The 27,727-nt window shown below is 37.2% G+C and overlaps 1 long non-coding RNA gene across 2 annotated transcripts in view; it reads right to left on the bottom strand.

Moving 5' to 3' along the window:
• Positions 1-27,727, bottom strand: part of LOC145717745 (uncharacterized) — a 142,809-nt gene that overhangs the window by 85,263 nt on the left and 29,819 nt on the right. Inside the window, exons 2-3 of one of the 2 annotated variants that reach the window (XR_014141129.1) lie at positions 22,918-22,988; positions 12,073-12,117 (exon numbers count right to left, since the gene is read on the bottom strand). This is a non-coding gene — a long non-coding RNA (uncharacterized LOC145717745). Of the gene's footprint in view, positions 1-12,072; positions 12,118-20,360; positions 21,226-22,917; positions 22,989-27,727 lie in introns of those variants that run through there. The other variant, XR_014141128.1, reaches the window with a different exon arrangement.

Genomic DNA, 27,727 nt, shown 5'->3' with positions numbered 1-27,727 from the left:
ATGAATGCTGACAATTTAGTAAGTTTTTTTTTAATATTTTATTTATTTGACAGATAGAGACACAGTGAGAGAGGGAACACAAGCAGGGGGAGTGGGAGAGGGAGAAGCAGGCTTCCCGCTGAGCAGGGAGCCCGATGGATGCGGGGCTCCATCCCAGGACCCTGGGACCATGACCCGAGCTGAAGCCAGACGCTTGACAACTGAGCCACCCAGGTGCCCCAGACAATTTAGTAAGTTTTAAAAATTGTTTAAATATGTAACATCAAGCTTAGGTTTAAAAAAGTAAAGCTGGTAAACTGGATCTTTGTCATTTGCTTAAAAAAATGCAAAGGTGTTTGGTGCAAAAAACCAAACCAAACCAAAACAAAAAAACTCAAAAAACCCTAAAGTCTTCATTCCTTTATCCTTTCTTTCCAAACCTTCTTCTATACCAGTGTCCATTTACATAAGTGACAACTCCATTATTCTAGTTGTTATGTCCATCCTTGAGTCTTTTCTTTCTCTAACACCCCACATGTTAGAACTTCTATCAAGAAGTTCTTTTGGCTATGCTCCTCAAAATATATAGAGAATACAACCCCCTTTTATGACCTGAACTCCTATTACCCCATCAAAGCTTGCATTATCTCTCACCTATATTACCTTAATAGCCTCCTAACAGATTTTCTTGCTTCTGTTACTGTACTCCCCACATTCTATCTCCTCAGAAAAACCAGAGTGGTTCTGTTAAACGATAAGTGAGATAACGTCATATCTCATCTCAAAATCTGTAATAGCTTCCCAGATCATTTTCTTTCCTTGATCATTCCACCTTAGCAGGGCCAGGACTAGAGTGAGGCAAAAGAGGAACCGAATACACAAAATTTAAGGAAGTATTCATTCTCAGGGTTGTGTGAGTGCCTAACCCTTGTCCTGGCCCTGTACTCTAGCCATATCAACTTCCTTGCTGTCCTTCAAAAATCCCAAGAATGTTTTGGCCTTGGGTCCTTTGCATTTGATGTGCCCACTGCTTTGAATATATTCTTCCGCCCAGTACTTGCATGTTTTGCTTGAGCTCTTCATTCAGGTTGCTATGAAAATCACCTTGTCAATGAGGCTCTACCTCACACTCTCACTCTGTTATTCTGTCCCTTTATGTCTCTCTAGTTTTCTTCTTAGCACTTACCACCACTTAATACATTATATCTTTATTCATTTATTGCCTATATCTACTACAAGAATATAAGCTCAATGAAAACAGAAATTTTGTTTTATTTTGTGCTGTGTCCCCAGGAATTGGAATAGTGCCTGGTCCATTGTAAGCATTCCATAAATTATTTGTTGAATGAATGAATATGCACAGCCTCTTATTTTTTACCTCTTTTCATTTCATTCCTTGCAAACAACACATGCTTAGATGATTTGTTACTCAATTTTACAGCCTTTGTCTTTTAAAGACATAACTGAGATTATCCATATTTTGTATAATATTTGATACACTTTATTTAATTTCTTACATATTATTTAATACACGTTATTTAATAAATGTTATCTATTTTACATTGTTTTGCCCAAGTTTGCTAATTTGATCAAGCTATTAATTCAGTCTTTCCTTTGTTAATTTGTGAGCTCTAATATGCCTTACCATTTCATTAATTGTTACCTCAACTTTCAAACACATTTGCCTCCACTATTATTTGAAAACATGATTTCTTCCCTATTAAGATTTCAGCTACTCCAATATTTTTATTTAGAATATTTTCTTATTTATTTGGAATACTTTCACTTTTTTCCCTCTACTAAATTCATACTTTTGCTAATAAGATCTTTAGAATGTGTTTACTTCTCTGTTTGCACTCCTTTTTTATCCACAACTCTTATTTTTCATAGATGAGGTAGTACTTTTAGTTCTAGACATAGAAATATGGAACTTCTATTTCGAAAGTCCTTATTTAACATTTATATTACCCATTTCTAGATAGTCTATTATTATCCACTTACATTAACTACTATATTTCATATGCAGACTTTTTTTTTTCTCTTCAGGGATTATTCCCCTATTGTTTGATTAATTTGGTTACTATGTTTTTTTCTCCTTCTGGAGCTGAAATTATTCACATATTTGGCTTCCTGCATCTATATATCAATGTAGATCCATGCCACAGAGCTTTTTGATATTGATCCCTGGGCACTTGTGTAGCTCACAGTGTAAAAAGCCCAGCACCAATTCTTTTTATTATAATTATCACAGTATCAAAAACTCCATTTGTCTCCAGGCTATAGGTGCCATTTGATCCAGGTGAGGCAGATAATTCAGAGTTAGTAGAGGAAAAGTGAGCTTTGTTCAGATATCCATCTTTCTAGAGGGTAAGTTTTAAATGGTAGTTCACTTGGGAGAGCATTGTTTTCTTCTAAAAGTGTGGAGAGATAACATATTTTTCTTCTCTTTCCCTATTTCTTCCTCATTTTTGTTTGTAATGGTAAGGGTACTTTCAGCTAGGTGTACTCAGAAACTTTGGCCTTCTCTCCTGCCACTTCTTTTGTATACTCTTCCTCCAAAAACTGAAAAAATAAGTGTGGTTTGAGGCATACTCTTCTTTAGAAGAGGCTAAGCTATTTCTTAACCAGAGCTATTCTTTGTTTTTTTATCTGTTCATTCATTTAAAAATATTAAGTACCTATTCTGTGCCAAACACTGTTCTAAGTGAGTTAGACATATACAATCTCTACCCTCATGAAACCTACATTCTATTGTGAAGAAATAATCACAAGTTAATTTCATATAGCTATAAATGAGATAAGGAAATTGTGGGATGGTGGGGAGTACTGGGATAAGAATGTGAATCAATAATATCTTGGAAAGGAAGGTTTGAGTAAAGAAGCCTGGGGAAAAAAATCAAGGGAAAACTTTTGATAGTAGAAATCCTTGTCTACCACTACACAAAGGTAGGAAAAACACACAGGGCTTGCTCTTTTTCAGAACTTCATGTCAAATTATAAAAACAATTTGTGGCTTAGAAATATATAATCAGGAATAAGTTATATACTCCTGACCAGGTAGAATAAAATCTCATACCAACAATTTAAAAAATTTCAGAAGAACCCCGGTGTTCCAACTAAAGCTGTGCACAAATCTTAACTGAGCTTCCCATTTATATTCACCTGCCCCCAAACTTAGAAATGAAAATTCATGGGCCCCTCCTCAGACCTAGGAATTTGTATTTTAACAAGCCCTCCAAGTGACCCTTAGCTAAGATAAAGTTTGATAAATGCAAATTTAGAGCATAATATATAGGTAGAAAGAACCTTAAGTTGCCAACATTTTATTAGTGCAAAAAAGGAGGTCTAGAATAGGTAGGGTCACCCATGTTAACATATAAGCAAGCTGAAAAGAAATACCATAGCCAATATTCAAACACACTAGGGGAAAAGTAGTCAAAAGAACTAAATCTGGAAGAAAATATATAACAAATACTGAAAGTCACCCCTCATCTTCCTCAAGTAATAAAATTCCTGTGTTATGTCTGGGCATATGGTTGCACAGTTAGAAAATGACATTGCTCAGCCTTTGTTACAGCTAGATGTGGCCATATAATTAAGTTCTGGCCAATAAGATGTGGGAAAAAGTAATATGCTTCACTTTCAGATCCTCCTCTTGAAAGGAATGAGTATGCTCACCTTACCCTTCCCCTTCTTACTGGCTGTAGATATGAAAATGGTAACTAGAGAAGCCTGCTTAGACATAGACATTGAAACTACACAGTTTGTCCTACCAGCCACATACCACCTTACCTCTGAACTATAATGTGAAATAGGATAAAATCGTATCTTGTTTGAGCTACTGTATTTTGGGGTCTCTTTGTTACAGCAGTTTTGAATATACCCTAATAAATACACTGCATGAATCCGATAAAACAAGAACTGAAAGACAAATGATAAAACAACAAAATAAGATGAAAAGGTAGAGTGTAGAACTCAGGAATCAAATCAAAGATCAAAACAATACTATTGGGGCACCTGGGTGGCTCAGTTGGTTAAGCAGCTGCCTTCGGGTCAGGTTATGATCCCAGGGTCTTGGGATCGAGCCCCACGTCGGGCTCCCTGCTCAGCGGGGAGCCTGCTTCTCCCTCTCCCTCTGCCTGCCCCTCTGCCTACTTGTGCTCTCTCTGTCGAATAAATAAATAAAATCTTTTAAAAAATACTATTGAAGAATTAATAATTAGGAAATTGAAAAGAATAAAAAAGATGGGTTAAAATATTGTTATTAATATAAAGAAATGTCTGAGATATATTTACTCAAGAAATACTTGTGTAGCAGCTACTTTTTTCTACAGTGTTCTAGGTACAAATAATTGGGGGAAAGAGTTTACATAGGCTGTATTTCAAACAAAGGAAACATTATGAGTGAAAACCTTGAGGCCGAAAAGAGATTGGTGTTTTTATTCATAATAGAAATGAAGTTGGTGCAGCTAAAGCCATATGAACAAGGGGCCAGAATTGTATGGGATTAAGTTGGAAAGTTTGAGAAGGACAAGATTATGCAGGGCCTCTATGGACCATGGTAAGAACTTCAATTCTATTCTAGGCTAATTGGGAAGCCACTGGGATATTTAAGGTGGTGGACAAGCATGATCTAATTTTGTATTTTGAAGCTAGCTGTTATATGAAGGATAGATTACAAGGGGATAAGAATGGGAGCAGGGAAACACACTGCTCACTTTCCCTCCAATAACAACTCTAAGGCAAGTAATAATGATGGTCCAAACTAGGAAATGCCAATGAGTAAATACCTAAGTGATGTTTCACAAAGACTGTGTGTGTAGATATGAGCTCAGACAAAAAGTCTGATCTGAAGATAAAAAATTGGAAGTCTTCAGCACATAGTTGCTGATTGAAGGCATAGGACCAAATGAAATCAGGTGGAGCTGAAATGTAGAATAAGAAGGTAAGAGAATTCAAGCCCAAGCTCTGAGAGACTCTCAACATTTATAATGGGGAGAGGGGGAGAAATTTCCAAGTAATATTGAAAGAGGGAATTCAGAGGGGTAGGAAGAAAGTAAGAAGAGTGTGGTGCCATGGAAGGTAGAAGAGTGTGTTTCACTAAGTAAAATGTTGCATGGAAAGGTCAAATGAGATGAGGACTGAACAGTGTTTATTGAATTTAGCTATAAAAAAGTTTTTAATGGGAACTCTCTTAGATTGCAGATGGTTAAAGAGTAAGAGACAGGTATATAAGTGTTTTTAATGATGACTGCCAGACTGTAGCTCCTAGGAGAAACGATAGCTTACTTTTTTCTCTCCTGTCCCCTTTCTTTTTTCAAACATAATGTCCAGGTCTAGGGAAAACAGTCTAAGTCAGCATAGCTGTAGGTACTGAGCAATGTTTTTCTTCCTTGATTCCATTTCTATGGCATTGGGAGATGTGGTCTTTCATGTTATTGGAAGGTAACATCAGAGGTTCTGGTTTGGGCTTGGAAGGAAGCCACTTAAGTCTTTAGCCTAAAAGAGAGAGGGAGGGAGGGAGAGCAGAGAGAGAGAGAGAAACAGAGAGAGAATTTTTCTATGTGACTCACACCAGCCTACTAGAGTTTTTATTTAATATTTGGTTCCAAGTTCAAAATATAATCTCAATAGATCCTTTTAACATCTCCCCATTTCATCTTCTTACATGACCAAGCTACCAACTTGAATTGCAGATCCTTTGACAGCCTGTCTTGTTCCCAAACCTGTGCTTGTACTTTTATATTGAAATCTTTTTGATATTCATATACCTCTCATCTATAGTAATAGAGTCATAACTTTAAACTTCAATCCTATGGTTGTCACCCTCCTGCTGACAAACTCCCCCAAGAAATTGACCATATACCTGGGCCAATTTGTATAGTTTGTTAACACTTTCCCAATATCAGGCTCTGTTCAACTACCTGACTGAAATTTCACGTGTCATGTGCATTGAATCTGCTATTTAGTACTCGCCTTATGTTAATGAGCATGTCTAGGCTTCTGTTATCAAACCTTCCCAATGTGATCTGTATAGTCATTGACCAATGTGTTAAGTTTTAGCCTCATTTCTCATACTTATAGAGAAAAGTAATAACCAATTGTGGTTCCAATTGGCTTCTTGAAGAATAAAATGATCTAATTTTGAAAGGAGCTCATTGGTTCTTCTCTTTTAAATATATTTGTCCGTAGTGTTTCCTCAGGTCAATACTAACATCTCTACCATTTGCTTATTGTAATAAGATTTCACTGAGTTTACTTTTGTGGCTACCTAGATTTGGGGAGAAGACCTTTTTCCCTTCACAAAATGACCTAATAGCTTAAAATTTTTATAAAGTTATTATTTACATACAATAAAGTTCATCCATTTTAAGTGTACAGTCAGATGAAGTTTGATAATTGCATACAATTGTGTAACTACCACACACATAGCCAGGTTCGGGAACCATTGCTACCTCTATCTACATTCAGACTATTTTTAGTAATTTTCTCAGGTAGTTTTTATAAACACTCCAGTTTGAGCACCACTGACATATTTATTATTGTTGCTTGGCCCAGGGTTACTTTGAATCCGATCCCCTTTCTCCCTTTTTCTTTCATAGACTGTTGATATGATGTGGAGGAGTTGGTTTCCCAGCATGCACAGATAGCTGACTTTTATTTTTCTTCTGATATTACCACATGCAGAGCCATACATTCAACTGGTGGACTCAGAGAATGGAAATTGTCATTCTGTTTGGCTTAGCATATTAATGAGGCTTAGTGCTTCCACAAATGCATGTCCTGAAGTTCAATGCCAAAGAGAAATGCTTTTTGTCTAAACCACTGTTTGTAATTCGGTGGCTATAGGTACCACTGTGGCCTGATACTCCAGATATCAGGGATGCACCTATAGTAGGTAAAGAGGAATAAAGGTGATGAGGAAAACGATTACTTTTCATTTTAATAGAAAGCAATGACTTTAGAATTAGACGTTCAAAATTTATGTCCTGAGTTTCTGCACCAACATGATACAGAATAAAACAATGTGGGCCAGAAATTTTCTATGAGATGCACTGTTTAGTATCATTATACTCTTCTCCCAGTATTCTCTATGGAGGTATAGAGTGGGTGAGTAGTAAGTTAGAATCATTTTCCATAATAAAAAGCATTCTGAGAATGAAGAATACTTATGCATTAGAGCCATGGGATCTAATCCTGATTTTGCTACTAACTCTGTTCTAACGCACTTTCCCCATTTTACAATAAGGACGATAAATTAAATAATCTCTGAGGACCCTTCTAGCTCTGAAATTCAATGAAGCTGTAATTCTCACCACTTTTCTCCTCCCAAACTGTGGGAAGAGAGAGATGTGTTGGATTGCTTTTACTCTTTCAGCTTAACAATTAGCTCTTCAGTTGATTAATGCTCTGCTGGCAACAACAGCATCTTAGTGAAGATGATTTAGTATTTCAGCAATTGCTAGATGCTTATAAATGTGCCAGCTTGGTGTATTGAAATTAGTGAGGTTTCTAAAGGTATTTCAAACTGGCTTTAATTAATTAAATGCTGGATAGATGCAGTCCAAGGTTAACCACTTAATAAATTGGCAACCAAATAAAAAAATTGAATCAAACATTTTGAGCAGTTTACTGGAAAAGATCTGGGCTTTCCACCAAGAGATTCTGTAGCAATGCTGGCAGCAGGGTGGGCCATTTTTAAGCTCCTGACTCATTGTCACTATACCCTTTCACCCAGGATTGAATCCTTCCCCACATAAAAAACTGCACAGTGTCACTTGATTGGTAGCAACAATGTCTGTGTTCGTGTCCACAGACTAAAAGAAAGTCCCCACATGAAATGTTAATAGTTGAGACAAAAGCCATCTTTAATTCACTGTGTATTTGAACATAAGAATATTGTAAATGGTGATAATTCTTATGTATGTAGAAAAGTTCCTTGCTATTTCTCTGAACTCGTATTTAAGTTGAAGACTAGAAAAAGGGATCATAAAGTAAGATAATATGATCCTGTTTGGAAGACTGTAGAGAGTGTTAAGGTGTTAAAGATCTGAAAATGAGAATTAAGGGTTGCCCATGCACCTACTAAGAGATTAATTCAGGGAAATTTCTGTTTTCTGAGAAACTAAAGGAATAGATATTATCACTCAGGTTGTCAGGAAGCTATATTTTAAAAAACCTGAGCATTTTGTTAAGTTATAAAACCAAGAAACACATTAAGCAGCTACTTCGTGCTCAACTCTGTGCTAAATGCTATGGAAAACATGAGAAAGAAATGAGATTCCTACCTGAGAGTACTTACAAAGACAGCATAATATAATGGAAAGAGTTAAGGACAGAAAATCAGAAGTCTTGGATTCCACCAGCTTACTCTGTGACTTTGGTAAGGGACTTCTCTCCAAGTTTCAGATTCCCAGATCATTGAAATAGAATTCAATGTGATAATATGTGGCAGTACCTCAGAAATTATGAAGAGCTAATCACATGTGGTCAATGACAATACAGTTGCTAATGACTGGAGGTAATAATGATATAGTAAAAACAAACAAACAAACAAAAAAAACCCCAGACACTCTGATAGACAAATCTGGGTTAGAATCCTGTCCTTGTCATTTACTGTGTGGCCTTGGGAAAGTTACTTAAACTCTATAAGCCTCAGTTCCCCATTTGTAAAATTAGGATAATGATAACAATAAAAACTTACCACATAATATTGTTGCCTATCACATAGCAGGTATTTGGTAACGGTAGCCTTTATTACTCATCAAAATAAATACAGTTAAGGGCACCTGGGTGGCTCAGTCAGTTAAGTGACTGCCTTCAGCTCAGGTCATGATCTCAGGGTCCTGAGATCAAGCCCTGCATCAGACTCCCTGCTTAGCGGGGAGCCTGCTTCTCCCTCTCCCTCTGCGGCTTCCCCCTACTTGTGCTCTCTCTCTCTCTCTCTCTGTCAAATAAATAAAAAAATAAAAAAAATCTAAAAAAATAAAAAAAAACCAAAACAAAAAAACAAAATAAATACAATTAAGTAGGAAACCGTATTGTATAAGCTGTAAAGGCAATGGGAATTTAAAATTCCACGTCAAAATATACTGTGAACAAAGCTACCATGACAGCTGAAATAGCTGTGAGTATCCCTTTTTAGAAATTTTACATAATGATTTTGTATTCTTTGGGTAAATACCCAGTAGCATGATTGCTGGATGATAAGGTAGTTCTATTTTTAACTTTTTGAGGAAACTCCATATTGTTTTCCACAGAACTGCAAGAGGTTCTCCTTTCTCCCCATCCTCACCAACATCTGCTGTTTCTTGTGTTGTTGACTAAGCCATTCTGACAGGTGTGAAGGGATACCTCATTGTAGCTTTTATTTGCATTTCCCTGAAAGTAAGTGATGATGAGCATCTTTTCATGTGTCTATTGACCATCTGGATGTCCTTTTTGGAGAAATGTCTGTTCACGTCTTCTGCCCATTTTTTAATTGGGTTATTTGTTTTTTGGGTGTTGAGTTTTGTAAGTTCTTCATATATTTTGGATACTAACCTTTTATCAGATAAGTAATTTGCAAATATTTTCTCCCATTCTGTAGGTTACCTTTTAGTTTTGTTGATTGTTTCCTTCACTGTGAAGAAGCTGTTTATTTTGATGAAATCCCAATAGTTTATTTTTACTTTTGTTTCTCTTACCTTAGGAGACATATCTAGCGATACATGCACCCCCTATGTTTATAGCAGCATTATTTACAATAGCCGAAATATGGAAGCACCCCAAGTGTCCATCAATAGATGAGTGGATGAAGAACGAAATCTTGCCATTTGCAAGGACATGGATAGATCTATAGAGTATTAAAATATTCTAAGGGAAATAGAGAAAGACAAATACCATATGATTCCACTCATGTGTGGAATTTGAGAAACAAAACAAAGGCTCAAAGGGGAAGAAAAAGAAACAGAGAGGCGAACCAAGAAATGGGCTTTCAACTATAGAGCACAAACTGATGGTTACCAGAGGGGAGGTAGGTGAAGGGTTGAGTTACATAAGTGATGGGGATTAAGGAGTGCACTTGTTGTGATGAGCACAGGGTGATGTATGGAAATTTTGAATCACTAAATTGTACACCTGAAACTAATATAACACTGTATGTTAACTAAACACTTATAAAAACCTAAAAAATAAAAAGAAATTTTATATAATGAAAAAAGGCCTTTAAAAGAAAACTATGTTTGTATGTTTTAAGAAATTATGTGAGATTAACCCAGGCAGAAGCAATGGAGATAGATATGAGAGTTGTTGAGGAGTTAAAATCTATGAGTTAATAACTCACTGGTGAGTGAAAACATGACAAGTGAGGGAAGGTGACTCTCAAGTTTTTGGTTTGAGTGATTGGATAGATGATGGTACCTGTTCATTCAACAAAAATTTACTGATGTCTACTATATACCAGGTTCTAGAAATAGGGCAGTAAGCTAAACAGACATAGTTCTTGTCCACATGTATGTTACAATCTAGTGGAGGAAACAGGATATAAACAAAATATACCAAAAAAGTAGTTCTAAACCATGTTAGGTGTTAAGTAAGAAAAGTACAGAATGCTATCTCAAAGTATGCCAGGGAGACATAATGAATGCAAAAGGATAAGGTTTTGAGTGAAAGACAAAATTATGACCTCATTTTTTGAACACGTTAAGTTTTGGAGTATCAGTGGGAAACATAGTTGAAGATATCCAGATGTCATGTAAAGATAATAGATTTAGAACTCAGAGTAGATCTGGGTAGCAGATATTAAAAGAAAATTTATTCAGATGGTGACTGAAGTTATAAAATTCCATGAAGTCACCTAAAAACAACATACAGAGCAGGGGCGCCCAGAGGGGTGTTTGTGTGTGTGTGTGCGCACGTGCAAATATGTGTATGTGTGTGTGTGCATGTGCAGTCTTGTTTTCAATTGGATTTGAATGTCTTCCGTTGGGGCACACACTCTATACTTCAAACACAGTCCATATCATTCCTTATTTTCTTATACCTGAACAACTTCAATTTCATAAATATATTTTACCTATTTGGCCTCTGGAAACATTTGAGTTTTCATTTCAGGTAGAATAAAAAGGAGTGGACTTCCTAACATTTAACATTTAAAACAAATACTAACCTACCAAATATGTTAAATATTATTTGTAAATTATCATACAAAAAAGCACTTTTTTCTATTTTGATGTAAAGTTCTACGAATTTTAGCATATGTATTGATACATGTAACCACCCTCACGATCTGGGCACAGAACAGTTTCAAGAGCCAAAAATAGCTACCTCATTCTACCACTTTATAGTCATCTCTCCCTCCACCCATAAACCCTGACAATCTGTTCTCCATCCTTTATAGTCTTGCCTTTTCCAGAATGCAATATAAATGAAATAATGCAATATGTAGCCCTTTGAGAGTGGCTTCTTTCATGCAGCATCATGTCTTTCTTCGAGAGTCATCCAAATTGTTCTGTATAACAGTAGTTTGTTCTTTTTATTCTGAGTAGTATTCTATTGTATGAGTGTACTACAGTTTGTTCAGTGTTTGCCCATGGAATGACGTTTAGATTCTTTCCAGTTTTGGACAATTATAAATACAGCTGATATACACATTGCTGCTTAGACATAAGTTTTCATTTCTCTGGAGTCGAGACTCAGGATTGAGATTGCTAGGTCATATGGTAAGTCTATGTTTGACTTCACAGGAAACTTCCAAACCATTTTCCAGAGTGACTGTCACATTTTTGTTCCTTCTAGTAATGTATGAGAGTCCCATTTGCCCATATCCTTTTCAGTGCTTGGTAGTATCAATATTTATTCAAATTTCTTTTTTGTTATAAAAGTAAAGGATGCATGAGTTGATTTTTTTAAGGAAATACACCAGAAAGGCAAAAAAATGTAAAATAAAATCCTCCATTGCTTCTCCCCCTAACCAGGATAAACCTATTGGTTTCAAGTGTATCTTTTCAGAAGTATTTAACTTATTTGTAAGTATATATGGACATATACAACTATCCTTGTGCTGCTTTTTAAAATTCAAATGGACAAAGATATCAGACAAGAAATACTTACCTATACCTTGATGATAGGTAATATATTGCTTTGTCAGGAAAATGCCTTCAAAAAAAAAACTATATTGTAATGCTTTGGTAAGAGTGAATTGTTACAACCATTCCCATTTCCATGAATTCATCCTTACTCTAAATGCGGATTTAAGAATACAGTAAGAATAAACTAAATGTTTATAGCAGTTTGCCAGTTTGACATCTAATTGCCAAAATTGGAAACAAGCTACGTGACCTCCAGCTGTACATCCATCAATGGAATACTACTTAGCCATTCAAAGGAACACACTTCTGATAACGTACAGAAACATGGAGGAATCTCAAATGCATTATGCTAAATAAAAATAATTTGTTTAGCTGACTCAAGAGTTACATAGTGTCTGATTCTGTTTATATGACATTCTGAAAGTGGCAAACTATAGGGATGCAAAAAAATTCAGTGAAGGGTTTTGTACTCCAGGGATTGAGTATGGGGAGTAAAGATAATGACAAAAGGGACATAAGTGAATTTGGGAGAATGATGGAACCGTATTATACTTTGATTTGGTGCATATTTCAAAATGTAAAAATAATGACTTGCATTCTATGTAAATTATACCTCAATAAAAAACAAATACCACCACCAAATAAATAAATAAAATTCAAATGTATTATAAGTGAATATGGCTCTGTACATAAATGTACATTGTACATTAACATCTACAATCCACTTTGAGACAATTTTTTTGTAAGGTGTAAGGTTAAGGTTGAGGGTGTTTTTGTTTTATTTTGTTTGCATACTGATGTTCAATTGTTGCAACACAATTTGCTGAAAAAACTATCTTTACTAAATTGAATTGCTTTTGCACCTTGGCCAAAAATCACTTGGCCACATTTGTGTGGGCATATTTCTTTTTTTTAATTTAACACTTTGTTTTTTTATTTAACTTTTTATTTTTATTCTGGTTAGTTAACATACAGTGTTATATTAATTTCAGGAGTATAATATAGTAATTTAACACTTCCATATATCACCCTGTGCTCATCACAACAAATGCACTCCTCAATTCCCATTACCTATTTCCCCCATCCTCCACCCATCTCCCCCCTGGTAACCATCAGTGTGTTCTCTATAAATAAGAGTCTGAAAACAATGAATCGTGGATCACTACATCAAAAACTAATGATGTATTGTATGGTGACTAACATAACATAATAAAATAAAATTTAAAAAAAGAGTCTGTTTCTTGGTTTACCTTTCTCCCTTTTTTCCCCCTTTGACCCTTTGTTTTGTTTCTTAAATTCCACATATGAGTGAAATCATTGGTATTTGTCTTTCTCTGCTTTATTTCACTTAGCGTAAATATTCTCTAGCTCCAGCAATGTTGTTGCAAATGGCAAGATTTCATTCTTTTGTTTGGCAGAATAATACACACACACACACACACACACACACGTATGTATACCATGTCTTCATGTCTTCTTTGTCCATTCGTCTACTGATGGACACTTGGGCTGCTTCCATATCTTGGCTATTGTAAATAATGTGGCTATAAACATAAGGGTGCATGTACACCTTTGAATTTGTATTCTTGTATTTTGGGTAAATACCCAGTAGTGTGATTGCTGGATTATAAGGTAGTTCTATTTTTAACTTTTTGAGGAATCTCCATACTGTTTTCCACAGAGCCTGCACCAGTTTGCATTCCCACCAGTGATACACAAGGGTTCTTCTTTCTCCATATCCTCGCAATCACCTGTTTTTTTCTTGTGTTGTTGATTTTAGCTATTCTGACAGGTGTGAGGTGATATCTCATTGTACTTTTGATTTGCATTTCCCTGATGAAAAATGATGATGAGCATCTTTTCATGTGCCTGTTGGCCATCTGTATGTCTTCTTTGGAAATACATCTATTCATGTCTTCTGCCCATTTTTTAAATTGGATTATTCATTTTGGAGGTGTTGAGATTTATAAGTTCTTTATATATTTTGGATACTAACCCTTTATCATATATGTCACTTGCAAATATCTTCTCCCATTCCTTAGGTTGCCTTTTAGTTATGTTGATTATTTCATTCACTGTACAGAAGCTTTTTATTTTGATGTTGTCACAATAGTTTATTTTTAATTTTTTTCCTTGCCTCAGGAGACATACCTAGAAAGAAGTTGTTATGGCTCATGTCAAAGAGGTTACTGCCTGTGTTCTCCTCTAGGATTGTTATGGTTTCAAGCTTCATGTTTGGTCTTTAATCCATTTTGAATTTATTTTTGTGTATAACAAAGTGGTCCAGTTTCATTCTTTTGCATATTGCTGTCCAGTTTTCCCAACACCATTTGTTGAAGAGACTTTCTTTTTCCCATTGAATATTCTTTCCTGTTTTGTTGAAAATTAATTGACCATATAATTGTGGGTTCATTTTGGGGTTTTCTAGTCTGTTCCATTGATCTCTGTGTCTATTTTGTGCCAGTACCATACTGTTTTGATGATTGTAGCTTTGTAATATAACCTGAAGTCAGGAATTGTTTTGCCTCCAGCTTTTCTTTTCCTTTTCAAGATTGCTTTGGCTATTTGGGGTCTTTTGTGGTTCCATACAAATTTTAGGATGGTTTGTTCTAGCTCTGTGAAAAATGCTAGTGGTATTTCGATAGGGATTGCATTAAATCTGTAGATTGCTTTGAGTAGTATAGACATTTTAACAACATTTGTTCTTCCAATCCATGAGCATGGAATGCCTTTTCAATTCTTTGTGATGTCTTCAATTTCTTTCCTCAGTCCTTCATAGTTTTCAGAATACAGGTCTTTCACCTCTTTGACTAGGTTTATTCCTAGGTATCTTATTGTTTTTGGTGCAATTGTAAATGGGATTGATTCCTTAATTTCTCTTTCTTCTGCTTCATTATTGGTGTATAGAAATGCAAAAGATTTCTGTACATTGGTTTTGTATCCTGCAAATTTACTGAATTTGTGTATCAGTTCTAGCAGTTTTTGGTGGAGTCTTTTGGGATTTCCATATAGAGTATCAAGTCATTTGCAAATAGGGACAGTTTCACTTCTTCCTTGCTGATTTGGATGCCTTTTATTTCTTTTTGTTGTCTGACTGCTGTGGCTAGGACTTTCACTACTATGTTGAATAAAAGCAGTGAATGTGGACATCCCTATCTTGTTCCTGACCATAGAGGAAAAGCTTTCAGTTTTTCCCCATTGAGGATGATATTAGCTGTGGGTCTTTCATATGTGACCTTTACTATGTTGAGGTATGTTCACTCTAAACCTACTTTGTTGAGGGTTTCTATTGAGAATGGATGTATTTTGTCAAAGGTTTTTTCTGCATCTATTGAAAGGATCATATGGTTCTTTTCTTTTATTGATATGATGCATCATGTTGATTGATTTGCCAATATTGAACCACACTTGCAGCCCAGGAATAAATCCCACTTGATCGTGATGAATGATTTTTTTAAATATATCATTGGATTTAGTTCGCTAGTATTTTATTGAGAGCTTTGCACCTATGTTCATCAGGGATATTGGCTTGTAGTTCTCTTTTTAGTGGTGTCATTGTACGGTTTTGCTATCAGGGTAATGCTGGTATCATAGAATGAATTTGAAAGTTTTCTTTCCTTTTCTATTTTTGGAATAGTTTAAGAAGAATAGGTATTAGCTCTTCTTCAAATGTTTGGTAGAATTTACCTGTAAAACCATCTGGCCCTGGACTTTTGTTTGTTGGTAGTTTTTGATTATTCAATTTCTTTGATGGTTATTGGTCTGTTCAATTTTTCTATTTCTTCTTGATTCAGTTTGGGAGGTTATATACTTCTAGGAATTTACCCATTTGTTCTAGGTTGTCCAATTTGTTGGCATATAATTTTTCAAAATATTCTTTTATAATTGTTTGTATTTCTGTAGTGTTGGTTATTTCTCCTCCCTCATTTATTATTTTATTTATTTAGGTGCTTTCTTTTTTCTTTTTGATAAGTCTGGCTAGAGGCTTATCAATTTTATTAATTTTTTCAAAGAACCAGCTCCTGGTTTCATTGATCTGTCCTATTGTTTTTTGTTCGTTGTTGTTTTTGTTTTTTTAGTTTCTATCTCGCTTATTTCTGCTCTGATCTTCATTATTTCTTTCCTTCTGCTGGCATTAGGCTTAATTTATTGTCTTTTCTAGCTCCTTTAGGTGTAAGGTTAGGTTGTTTATTTGAGATTTTTCTTACTTCTAGAAGTAGATCTGTATTGCTATATACTTCTTTCTAATGATTGCTTTTGCTGCATCCCAAAGGTTTTGGACTGTTGTGTTTTCATTTTCATTTGCTTCCATGTGTTTTTTTTTTTTTTAATTTCTTCTTTGATTTCTTGGTTGACCCATTCATTCTTTAGTAGGATGTTGTTTAACCTCCATGTATTTGTGGTCTTTCTTTCTAGATTTTTTCTTTTGTTGGCTTTTAGTTTGATAGGGTTGTGGTGAGAAAAGGTGCATGGTATGATTTCATTCTTTTTGTATTTGTTGAGGCTTGTTTTGTGATCTAATACATGATCTATTCTGGAGAATGTTCTGTGTGCACCTGAAAAGAATGTGTATTCTGCTGTTTTAGGATGGAATGTTCTGAATATATCTGTTCAACCCATCTGTTCCAGTGTGTCATTCAAAGCCATTGTTTCCTTGTTGATCTTCTGTTTAGATGATCTGTCCATTGATGTAAGTGGGGTGTTAAAGTCCCCTACTATTATTCTATTATTATCAATGATTTCCTTTATGTTTGTTATTAATTGTTTTATATATTTTGGTGCTCCTGTGTTGGGTGCATAAATATTTACAATTGGTATATCTTCTTGTTGGATTGTCCCCTTTATTGTGGTATAATGCCCTTTATCTCTTGTTACAGCCTTTGTTTTAAAGTCTAGCTTGTTCAATACAAGTATTGCTACTTACACTTACTGGTGTGGGCTGAGGTTTGTGCTAATCTTTTGGGGGAGGGGCCTGCCATACTGGGACTGAGGCAAGTGTGATTGAGAAGGGCAGTCCAGCCAGAGTGCAGGGGTGTGGGGCCTTGTGTAAGCAAGTTAGGTAGCCAGGGTCAGTACTGTGCTGCTTCCTGCAGGTTGCTCTGTGTTTATGCTGAGGGGCCGGGAGGAAAAAGGCTCCAAACAGCTCTTTTGTTCCTGGAGAGGTGTCTCTGTGAATGCTGCCTCTCAGGGACACCCAAGAAGAGCTGATAATCTCCCCACTGTGTGCCCCAGGTGTTCTTCAGATTGCTGTTTCCATACTGTCTGCCCCCCCACCGCCCCGGGTTGTTTGCCTGCCTTCTCTCCAAGAGCAGCACAGTGCCCTCTGGGCTGTTTCCCAGCCAAGCCTGCTGACCTTTAAAACTCCAGGCTTTAAGCTCTGCTGGTTGCAAGAACCCTTGAAATTCAGCCCCTCCGGATTTCCAAGCCAACGCTTTGGGGAGTTCTTGTGTGTTCCTCCGTGTGCTCCTCTTTGTCTCACCTTTCTCCATAAAAATGGCTTCTTCCCCTCCACAGCAGCCGTAGTACATTTCTTCCCTAACCACATCTCCCTAATTCCTACCTTCTTCAGTGTGGCCTCTTCTCTCCCTTTGGTTATGGAGTTCGTTCTGTCAGTCTTCAGGTTGATTTCCGGGGTATTTAAGATGATTTGATAGTTACCTAGTTGCGTTCATAGGATGAAGTGAGCCTAGGGTCCTTCTAGGGGACCCTAACCCCAACTCTCTCTGTTTCTTCCAGCCTGCTGTTCATTCCATCAAGGGTGTTGCTCATTTCATTTATTGAGCCCTTTATTTCTGGTATGTTATTCCTTAAATCTGTGTTAATGGTCTCACTGAAGTCCTCCACTCTTTTCTCGAGTCCAGTAAGTATTCTTATGATCATTGTTTTAAACTCTCCATCAGACATGTTACTTATATCTGTTTTGCTTAGATCTCTGGCCATGGCTTTGTCATATTCTTTCATTTCGGATAAATTTCTCTGTGTTCTCATTTTGTCTAAGTCTCTGTGCCTGTTTTTCTGTGTTAGGAAAGTCAGCTAAGTCTCCTGTTCTTGAGAGTAATGGCCTTATGAAGAAGAGGTCCTGTAGTGCCTTGCACTGCAGTGTCCCCTCCTCCCCACAGCCTGGCACTTCTGGAATGCCTCCACTGTGTGCTGCATGTGCTCTGCTCTTGAGTACTGGCCACTTTAGACCAGTCATCTGCATAGGCTCTCTTTGCCTGTTGTGGGCAGTGTTTGGCCCCTGACCTCAATGCAGTGTGTGTGTGTGTGTGTGTGTGTGTGTGTGTGTGTGCGTTTAAAGATTTTTTTTTATTTATTTGACAGAGAGAGACAGCAGAGAGGGAACACAAGCAGGCAGAGTGAGAGGGAGAAGCAGGCTTCCTGCCAAGCAGGGAGTCCAATGCAGAGCTCGATCCCAGGACCCTGGGATCATGACCCGAGCCTAAGGCAGATGCCCAACAACTGAGCCACCCAGTTGCCCCTAAACGCAGTGTGTTTTAACTAGGTGTACACTGGTCTGCTTGTGAAATGAGACCTGCTGCCACCAGAACCAAGGCTCTGCAAAACTCCCAGGTGGGAGACAAAGTTTTCCTTAATTAGCAATAATCGCGCCTCGGATAAACCTCATACTGCCACTGCACAAAGCTTCAGGTGGGAGACAAAGTATGGGCAGGAGTTTGGGCCAGTCTTCTTGGGGAGGGGTCTCACTGCATTGGGACTGAAGCAAATGTGACTGGGAGGGGCAGTTCCAGAGGAGCATGTGGGGGAGGGGGGCAGGTCTTGGTGTAAGCAAGTTAGGTAGTGAGTGTCTGCTCTGTGCTGGTTCCCACCAGTGTGCTTATGCTGAGAGGAGGGAGTGGGAAATGGAACTGGCCAGTTCCTTTGTTCCCAGAGGGGTCTCTCTGTAAATGGCTACCTTTATGGGATATGCTCTGAAATGAGCAAATAACCTCCCCACTGTGTGCCCCAGGCACTCTTCAGATCACTATTTCCATGCTGTACTTCCGTTCCTGGGAGGTTTGCCTGCCTTCTCTCCAATAGCAACCCCCATGCCCTCTGGGCTCTATCTTTAAAACTCCAGACTTTAAGCCATGCTGGTTGCAAGAACTCATGAAATTCAGGCCCTCTCTCTTTCCAAGCCAATTGCTGTGGGGATTCATTTTCCCTGTGCACTCCCCTCTGTGCTAGTCTGTTTCTTGCCCTTCTCTGTGACTGGGTCTCTCTCCCCACCATAGTGGCCATGATCTGTTTCTCTCCCAAACTGTGTCTTTCCCCATTTCCTACTTTCCTGATGTGACCTCTTCTCTACCTTTAGTTGTGGAGTTTGTTCTTCCAAACTTCTGGTTGATTTCTGGGGTATTTAGGATGATTGATAATTATCTAATTGTATTCATGGGACAAGGCAAGACTAGGGTCCTCCTACTCTGCTGCCATTTTCCCCTCTCTCTGGGCATATTTCTGGGCTCATTATTTTGCTCCATTGATCTATATGTCTATCCCTTTGCTAATGACATATTGTTTTGATTAGCATAGCTTTACAGTAATTCTTAAAATAAGGTAGTGTGATTGCTCCAACTTGATTATTCTTTTTCAAAATTGCTTTAGCTAGGGATGCCTGGGTGGTTCAGTCAGTTAAGCATCTGATTCTTGGTTTTAGTTCAGGTCTTGATCTCATGGGTCATGACATTGAGCCCTGTGTCAGGCTCTGCACTCAGCAGGTCTACTTTGATATTCTCTCCCTCTGCCCCTCCTCCCACTTGTGCTCTCTCTCTCTCAAATAAATAAATAAAATCTTTTTAAAAAATTGTTTTAGCTATTCTATTTTGTTTGTTTCCCTTATAAATTTTAGCATCAACTTATTTATATCTACAGAAACAAATCTTGCTGAGATTTAGATAAGAATTGCATTAAATTGGGGCACCTGGGTGGCTCAGTTGTTGGGCATCTGCCTTTGGCTTGGGTCATTACCCCGGGGTCCTGGTATCGAGCCCAGCGTCGGGCTCCCTGCTTGGCAGGAAGCCTGCTTCTCCCTCTCCCACTCCCCCTGCTTGTGTTCCCTCTCTCATTGTGTCTCTCTCTGTCAAATAAATAAATAAAATCTTTAAAAAAAGAATTGCATTAAATTTATAATTAATTTTGAATATAATTTATATTTTTATATGCTGAACCTTCCAATCCATGAATATGGTATATTTATTTTTAGGTGTATTTAGGTCTTCTTTTAATTCTTTCATGAGCATTTTATAGTTTTCAGCATACAGATCTTATACATGCTTTGTTAGATTTATACTTAAGTATTTCACTTTTGGAGGGTTATTGTAAATGTATTATTTTTAGATTTTTTTCATTCCCAAATGTACACTAATAGTATATAGAAATATGATATATTTTTGTTGTTATTGACCTTATATCCTTTGATCTTGCTAAACTCACTTATTAGTTCTATATGGTTTTTGGAGATTATGTTCATATATCACTGAATTCAACTTGCTAATACTTTGTGTTGAATTTTGCATCTATGGTCCCAAGAGATATTGGTTTATCATTTCTCATAATTTTTTGCAATGTCTTTGTCTGGTTTTGATATCAGAGTAACATTGGCCTCATAGAATAAGCTGGTAAGTATGCCTTTCTCTTCAATTTTTGTTAAGAGTTTGTGTAGAACAAACATTTCTTTCCTAAATGGCAGAATTCATCAGTGACAATCTGAGCCTGGTGTATGTCTGTATGGGGGAGTTCATTATAAATTAAAAATATAAGGATATTCAAGCGATCTATTTTTTTTTTGTCACACAAAGGAAACTTTATTTGTAGCAAATAAGGAGATCACGGGAATAACTTCAAAGTGGTGACTCCCCAAATGGGGGTGAGTGAGTTTCTTTTATTTAAGGATAGGATGAATACTCAGAAAAGGAAGTTTTGTCATCACATGTAGAGGTGGGTATAAAGCAACTGATGCTTACTTAGGAAACATGCTTATACATGTACTGTATGTTATGTTAATGAGGTTTATGTTCCTCCTTGAGTGGAGATTTTAACATTATTATGAGGTAAACGTGACTGTTGGACACTCCATGCTCTCTCTGCACAGGTGTGAGGGGATGGTTGAGCTCAAACTGGGATTAGGCTGGCTGGAGCTCTTCCTGTTGTTTGCCTCTAAAAGATAAGGTTAACATTCCTGTGAAGAAGAAGAGAGGGTCATTGGGGACCTTTCTGATGACAGTTTTAACCTCATTGACCCCATGGGGCATGGTTTCAATCTCCCTTAGATTTATGATCATTCCTCAGTTTTGAAGGAATTGGGACAATGACCACTCTGGCTATGTCCTGCTAAAATGGAATGAAGTTTTGGAGTTTGAGGAATAAAACAACTTTGCACTTTGTTGGAAATCTACCCTGGTACTTGGCTAACAGTGTACATTTTGCATGGCCAAAATATTTGGAAAGCACATTTCATTATTACATATAACCCAAATTTTACTAGTCCTTGTAACATTGATTTAATCCTTTGGGGATTCCAGAAAAAGGGTCCAGTGTTTAGTATGATTAACTTGTTCCCAGTATAATGTAGTTCTCTGACTTAATTTATCAAAACTGGGGGTTATCTATAAGAATCTGTCTCATATCTGGAATAAATTTCTATCAAAAGTTCTTGTGGTGTGGTTACAGATTAACATTTTCTCCTTCGACGAGATTTTTCTTAGAAAAACAACATAGATCAACATTCTTTTCTCTTAGCTGTAACGTAACTGTTCTGTTCTGGACCATAGGTGAGAAATTTGCTCCATATCTTATGAACTGGTGTTAGTCTTGAAAATAGGTTAGTTTAACAGTTGTCTCATTTCAGGAGGCAGTCTTGCAGGTGGGCTCTCAAAATTAGGTCTATATTGTGCAAGCAATTAGGTAATTAATGAGACATTTCTATGGAAACAAAAGAAAAACACAGATTAATGACTGGAGCAAATTATAAACCCAGTGTCTGAGTCCTGAGTGTTGCCAGTGAAATATTTCTAGATGTTGGGTTGGAAGCATCCTCAGTGGGAGTGGGAGCAGGCAGTGGCAATCTGATGGATTGTTTCTGGTTTGAACTTATTTGAACTCAAATGTCTCTAGTGATCTGAGTGGCCAATACAACAATAGGCATGAAGATTGTGTAAACACAGGGTGTCTGGGTGGCTCAGTCGGTTAAGTGACCAAGTCTTGATTTCAGCTCCGGTTGTGAGCTCAGGCTCCATGTTGGAGCAGTCTGCTTGAGATTCTCTCTCTCCTTCTGCCCCTCCCCCCAGGTCTGCACTCTCTCTCTCTCTTAAATAAATAAATAAAATCGTAATAAAAAAGATTGTGTAAACATGGGCCAGTGAGGCAATTTCTCTGAAGTTTACCTTAAGTTGTCTAGCTTCAGTTTTCAGCGCTTCAGGAAAAAGGGCAGTTTTAGGTCTCAGTGATTCCAAATCAAGAGAATGAAAGAAAATTGGAAACTTTAGTTTGGAGAGTCATAGCCAGATATTCAAGGAAACCAGAAGAATTCAGGATCCAGCCCAGTTTTATAGGAAACAACAAACAGTCAAAGATAATTAATCAGAACTAGAATCTAACATCTACAAAGATGTGTTATTGAAACAATTTTTCTCTAAAATCACACTCATTTCTGTCAAAGATAGCCAAATTAAGGCTAATTTTGTTTGTAAAACAAATCCAGTTTTAACAGATTTTACCTAACTATTTACATACGTGTAGCAAGAATAGTGATTGGCCATATAGGTTTCCTTAAATCTACTTTGCTGGAACTTTTCATAAGGAATTTTAGATTGAACTTTTAATAGCCTCTCAAGGCTAAGAAGCCAAGCCAAATACTTGCCATCAGACTCACCTGCAATACCTGTAAATTTGGGTTACTTCTTCTTTTCCTGAGGTCCCCAAAACATCCTGAGGTTCCTGCACCTGCCAAAAAGTGACATTCTTTACTCACATGATAAAGTTGCTGGGAACTCTGTAAGCAAGGTATCAAGCCAACATCTCCAAGGGGCTTTATTGACTTCCTAAAGTCAACCTTAGTTCTTTAAAGCTGTCTGGTCATATCTGAATCTATGTAAGTCTTTCTCAAATATGACATTCCAGTCAAAGTCTTGGTAATATAACCAGTGTTTCCAATGGTGTTCTGCTCAAGGAAAGCAGATTCTTATTGAACATACGCAAATAACTACAATTGCCATGAAAGAAAGAATACTCAATGAGAGTTTCTGAATTTTGGAGGGTTCAGGTAGGGAGAAAAGATAAATGTTCCAATTTGTTCACAAAGGAATATTTTACCAAATTTCTGTAAGTCATAGATAGCTTAAGAGAAAATGTTTGTTTTTTAAATCTAGAAGAACAAATATTAGAGAACCAGCAATGTTTTATACAAAAGTGATAAAAACTATAATCACCTTTCTCAAATCATTTAGTCCCATGTTACTAATTCTGTTTGAATGCAGTTTTTTCATTAGTTCCAGAAATTCTTACTCAGTTTAGTTATACAATTCTAAGGGGATGAAAAACCTGTATTTGTTGAAAGTCCTTCTTATGAATCTCCTTGAAGCTGAAACATTTTTGCAAGAGCATGAGAACAATAACTGTTAATGACAAAAGATTCAAAAATGGACATGGTTAAAGATCTGATGAGAATTCATTATAGTGTAGTTGACAATGAAATTCAGTTATTTTTGTGACACACATTTTAATAATTAGAATTTTAAATGATGACATTATATCAGTACATATTAAAACTTAAGGAATTTCATATACTTTCTGGAACTGTTATAGCATTTACCCATACAATATAACCTATGAAGGCTTATCATCATTTGTTTGACAATGCTTGTCATGTAAATTAACATACCAAATAAACAAGTCTGATTATTCAGAAAGACTTCATTTAGAATTTGAATTTCTGGGAAATTTGTTAAAAAATCCCAGAAGGTTTTAAAGCACATACCTAAGTAGGATCACAGATCACTGTAAAATTTAATATTTTATTATCTATTTAACCAAGGTGGTGACAAGAGATTCCAAAGGCAAATATAGAGGGTTATACAGGTATTAGAGAAACTTAGCTCCTTTAATATTGAGAAGATTCAGGTTTTTTTTTTAAGTAATCAAGGACCTGTTTCCAGTGACTCAGGTTGCTGCTGTCTCCTTTGTCTGGGATTGTAAAGGAAGAAAGAGAAGTACAAGGACCAAGTATCCAGGGTGGAGATTTAAACAGGGAACAACAACAGTGTCTGGCATGCCTCACAAACACACCAAACAACCAGGTGAGGCAGAGATTTTTCTTTCAACCTCCCAGATTCTAAACTAGTCTCTGTTGGACCATTCCTTGTTTTGCCAGGCTGGGGCATCCAAGCCTATGAATGGTCAGGTTGTGTGATCCTTCATCATAGGCTCAACTCGAATAAGTATTCAATCCCCCAGAGTACTCTGTTATTCTGGCTTGCCTAGACTTTGTGAGACAACTCTAGTTTTCCTCTAAAAGCTGTGCTATAAACCCAGCGTAACTTATCCCAACTGCGATCCTTTTGAGTAAAAAATACTCAAAGTGGCCTTTGGATTTCAGGTGAGGTCAGAACACTGGGCCAGTGTTCACAAGCACCAAGGTGAGTCCTCCAAGGAGTTGACACCAGGCCCTGGTAGCTTAACCCAGGTAACTAGAGGGCAGAACTTCAGAAGGACAAGTGTCCCATCTGAGTCACCAAATTTGTAATTGAACTAATATGAGTTTGCTCCTTGGTGAGTTACAGATAGAGACTACACCAGGTGGAGTTGTCACACGAAAGAAACTTTATTTGCAGCAAATAAGGAGATCACAGGGAATAACTTTCAAAGCCATGACTCCTCAAGTGATTTATTACTTCTTGAGTGAACCTTTTTTTTCAATCGGGAGAGGCCATCTATGATAGGACCTGAGTATCCCTTCAAGTTCTTGCGGGGTATGCCAAGAATACAAGGCCCTGAGCACTCTTTGCCTTGGTCATTTCTCAGTGTTGTGTTTTCAGTGAGCAGCCTAGAAGGATGAGGTAATGTCTGTCCCTCAGACAAAGAGCAGTGGTTCACTATAAAAATGGCAAATACCCTAATCTCAGTGTTTCTGTCCTGTAATGCAGCCCATAGAATGTGTATCTATCTAGGAGTCTCATGTGTTCTGCCAGCATTCATGAACTAGTAATAGTAATAATAATAGTAAATCTCAATTAGCTTATAAGCAGGGTAAAATTCTAGACCCTCACAGTTCCTGATAGTTTTGGCAATGAGGATGGGTGTGTGCTGTGATATGGGATATGAGAAGATTCCCCAGTATGAAATAGAGAAAGAATGCTTTCTCCCCAGGGATGAGAGGGCCAATGTGGAAATAAGGGTTCTCCACTGCTCTATCTGTTAATGAGACCAGGAATTAGAAAAAGCCTTGTTAAAAAAAAAAAAAAAAAAAGAAGATATTAGGAAGGGAAAAATGAAGGGGGGGGCGGAAATCAGAGGGGGAGATGAACTATGAGAGACTATGGACTCTGAGAAACAAACTGAGGGTTCTAGAGGGGAGGGGGTGGGGGGATGGGTTAGCCTGGTGATGGGTATTAAAGAGGGCACGTATTGAATGGAGCACTGGGTGTTATACGCAAACAATGAATCATGGAACACTACATCAAAAACTAATGATGTAATGTACGGTGATTAACATAACATAATAAAATTAAATTTAAAAAAAGAAAAAGCCACTTCAAAGGTGTTTTGATTGTTGTTGAATCTCCTCTGGGTGGGAGTTTGTAGGGATGTTATCATGACAATGGGGCAGCAAGCCCTGGGACTCCAACCAAAATGCAATGAATGTTGTGACTGCTGAGTCAAAAGGCCTCCCATAAGGATATAGTGTCAGCATTGAGAATATAGAGCTTTGAGTGGAGCAAAACATTAGAAGTTCACTTGTTGAGCTTGAGCAAGTATTCACTTGAAAACAAAAGTAAATGTAAAGAAATTTCTTTCTCACTCTACACCCCCTGATCACTCTCTTCCATCCCAATCTCAAGTGATTTAGGAAAAAAAAACAAAAACAAAAACAAGTATACTGGGGAATTTGTGGGGAGAGGAGGCACTCAAACTTTTATAACTGTTAGATATAAGCACCCAAGTCACCATCTTATCTGGTCCTGTGGGGGTTTAAAAACATGCAGCAGGGAAAACATGCAGCAGCATTTGTGGGGGCAAAAAGGTAGCAACTGGGCCTGGGCCCTTGCTGATCTATAGGAGGTTCATGGAGAAGAGACAGCACCAACTCTGGGTTAAGGAGCCAAAGGGAAAAAAGCCTCCCTGCAGCTCAGCGTTATAAAAGATATCGACAAAAATATTGCAGCATGCATCATATCTAAAAATAAGAGAATGGATACTTTCTTCTAGGATCATGAACAAGGCAAGATTGCCAACTCTCAAAATTTGTATTCAACATAGTACTGGAAATCCTAGTCAGTAGGTAAGGGAAGAAAAAGAAATAATAGGTACCGATTGCAAAGGTAGAAGTAAACCCTTTATTCACAAATGACATGATCATGTATGCATAAGATTTTAAGGAATCTATATAAAAAGCTATTTGAACTAGTAAGGTCACAAGACATAATGTCAATATACAAAAATCAATTGTATTTCTATGTACTAAGCAATAAACAATTGGAAATTGAAATTTTAAAATGTCATTTACAGAAGTATATAAAAACATTAAACATGGATGGGTCAATTGAATAAAATATGTGCAATACCTATACACCAAAAAATACAAAACGTTGTTGAGATGAATAAACAGAGATATATACCATGGTCATGTATTGGAATGTTCAATGTTTTTTAGATGTTGTGTTAATTTTCTATTGTGTGAGAAATTGCCACAAACTCAATGACTTAAAATGACACAAACTTATTATCTCATATTTATGTGAATCTGGAGTTGAGGCACAAGTTAGTTGGATCCTCTCCGTTCAGGGTCTCGCTAGGCTGGCTGAAATCAAGGTGTTGGCCAGGGCTGTGATCTCATCTGAGGTTCAGGGTCCTCTTCCAAACTCATTGGTTATTGGAGAATTTAGTTCCTTGCAGTTGTAGGACTGAGGATCAGAGAAAGAGTTGCTGATAGGTCCTCTGAAGCACTAGAGCAAATGGGTAAGTTGGAGCTTTTCAGGGTAATCTAAAAATCCAATTACAGCAAGCAATTAAAGTAGGACTGATGGGGTTTTGGAATATAGGTCAGGTTCAGTGGAGTGAGGTCCGGAGCCGGCGGCCAAGAAAGAATTCTTGAGACGTCTTTGATGCAAAAAGGTGGTTTATTAAAGCACGGGGACAGGACCCGTGGGCAGAAAGAGCTGCCCCAGGTTTGTGAGGGGTGGCTGATTATATATTTGGGAGTTGGGGAAGGTAAGGAAAAGGGAGGTTTCAAAAGGATTTTCACAAGTTAAAGAAGACTCAGAGGATACCAGAGGCCTTGCCATTGTTAAGTTCAGGTTGTTTTTCCCTCTAGCAAGGCATTAACATTAAGATTGTTGGGAACTTCCAGGAGGAACATTATACTCTGCCCACTTCAAGTATCTGTTACTGGTCTGCAGGTTATAAGGACATTTAATTGTATCTACATTTCCTTCTGGAAGCTAGGTTATTGATAGAAATGCTTTGTT

The sequence above is a fragment of the Leptonychotes weddellii genome, chromosome X, assembly GCF_054177405.1.
Source record: "Leptonychotes weddellii isolate Sample4059 chromosome X, ASM5417740v2, whole genome shotgun sequence".
Lineage (NCBI taxonomy): Eukaryota > Metazoa > Chordata > Mammalia > Carnivora > Phocidae > Leptonychotes > Leptonychotes weddellii.
This window is presented reverse-complemented; position numbering and strand designations above follow the sequence as displayed.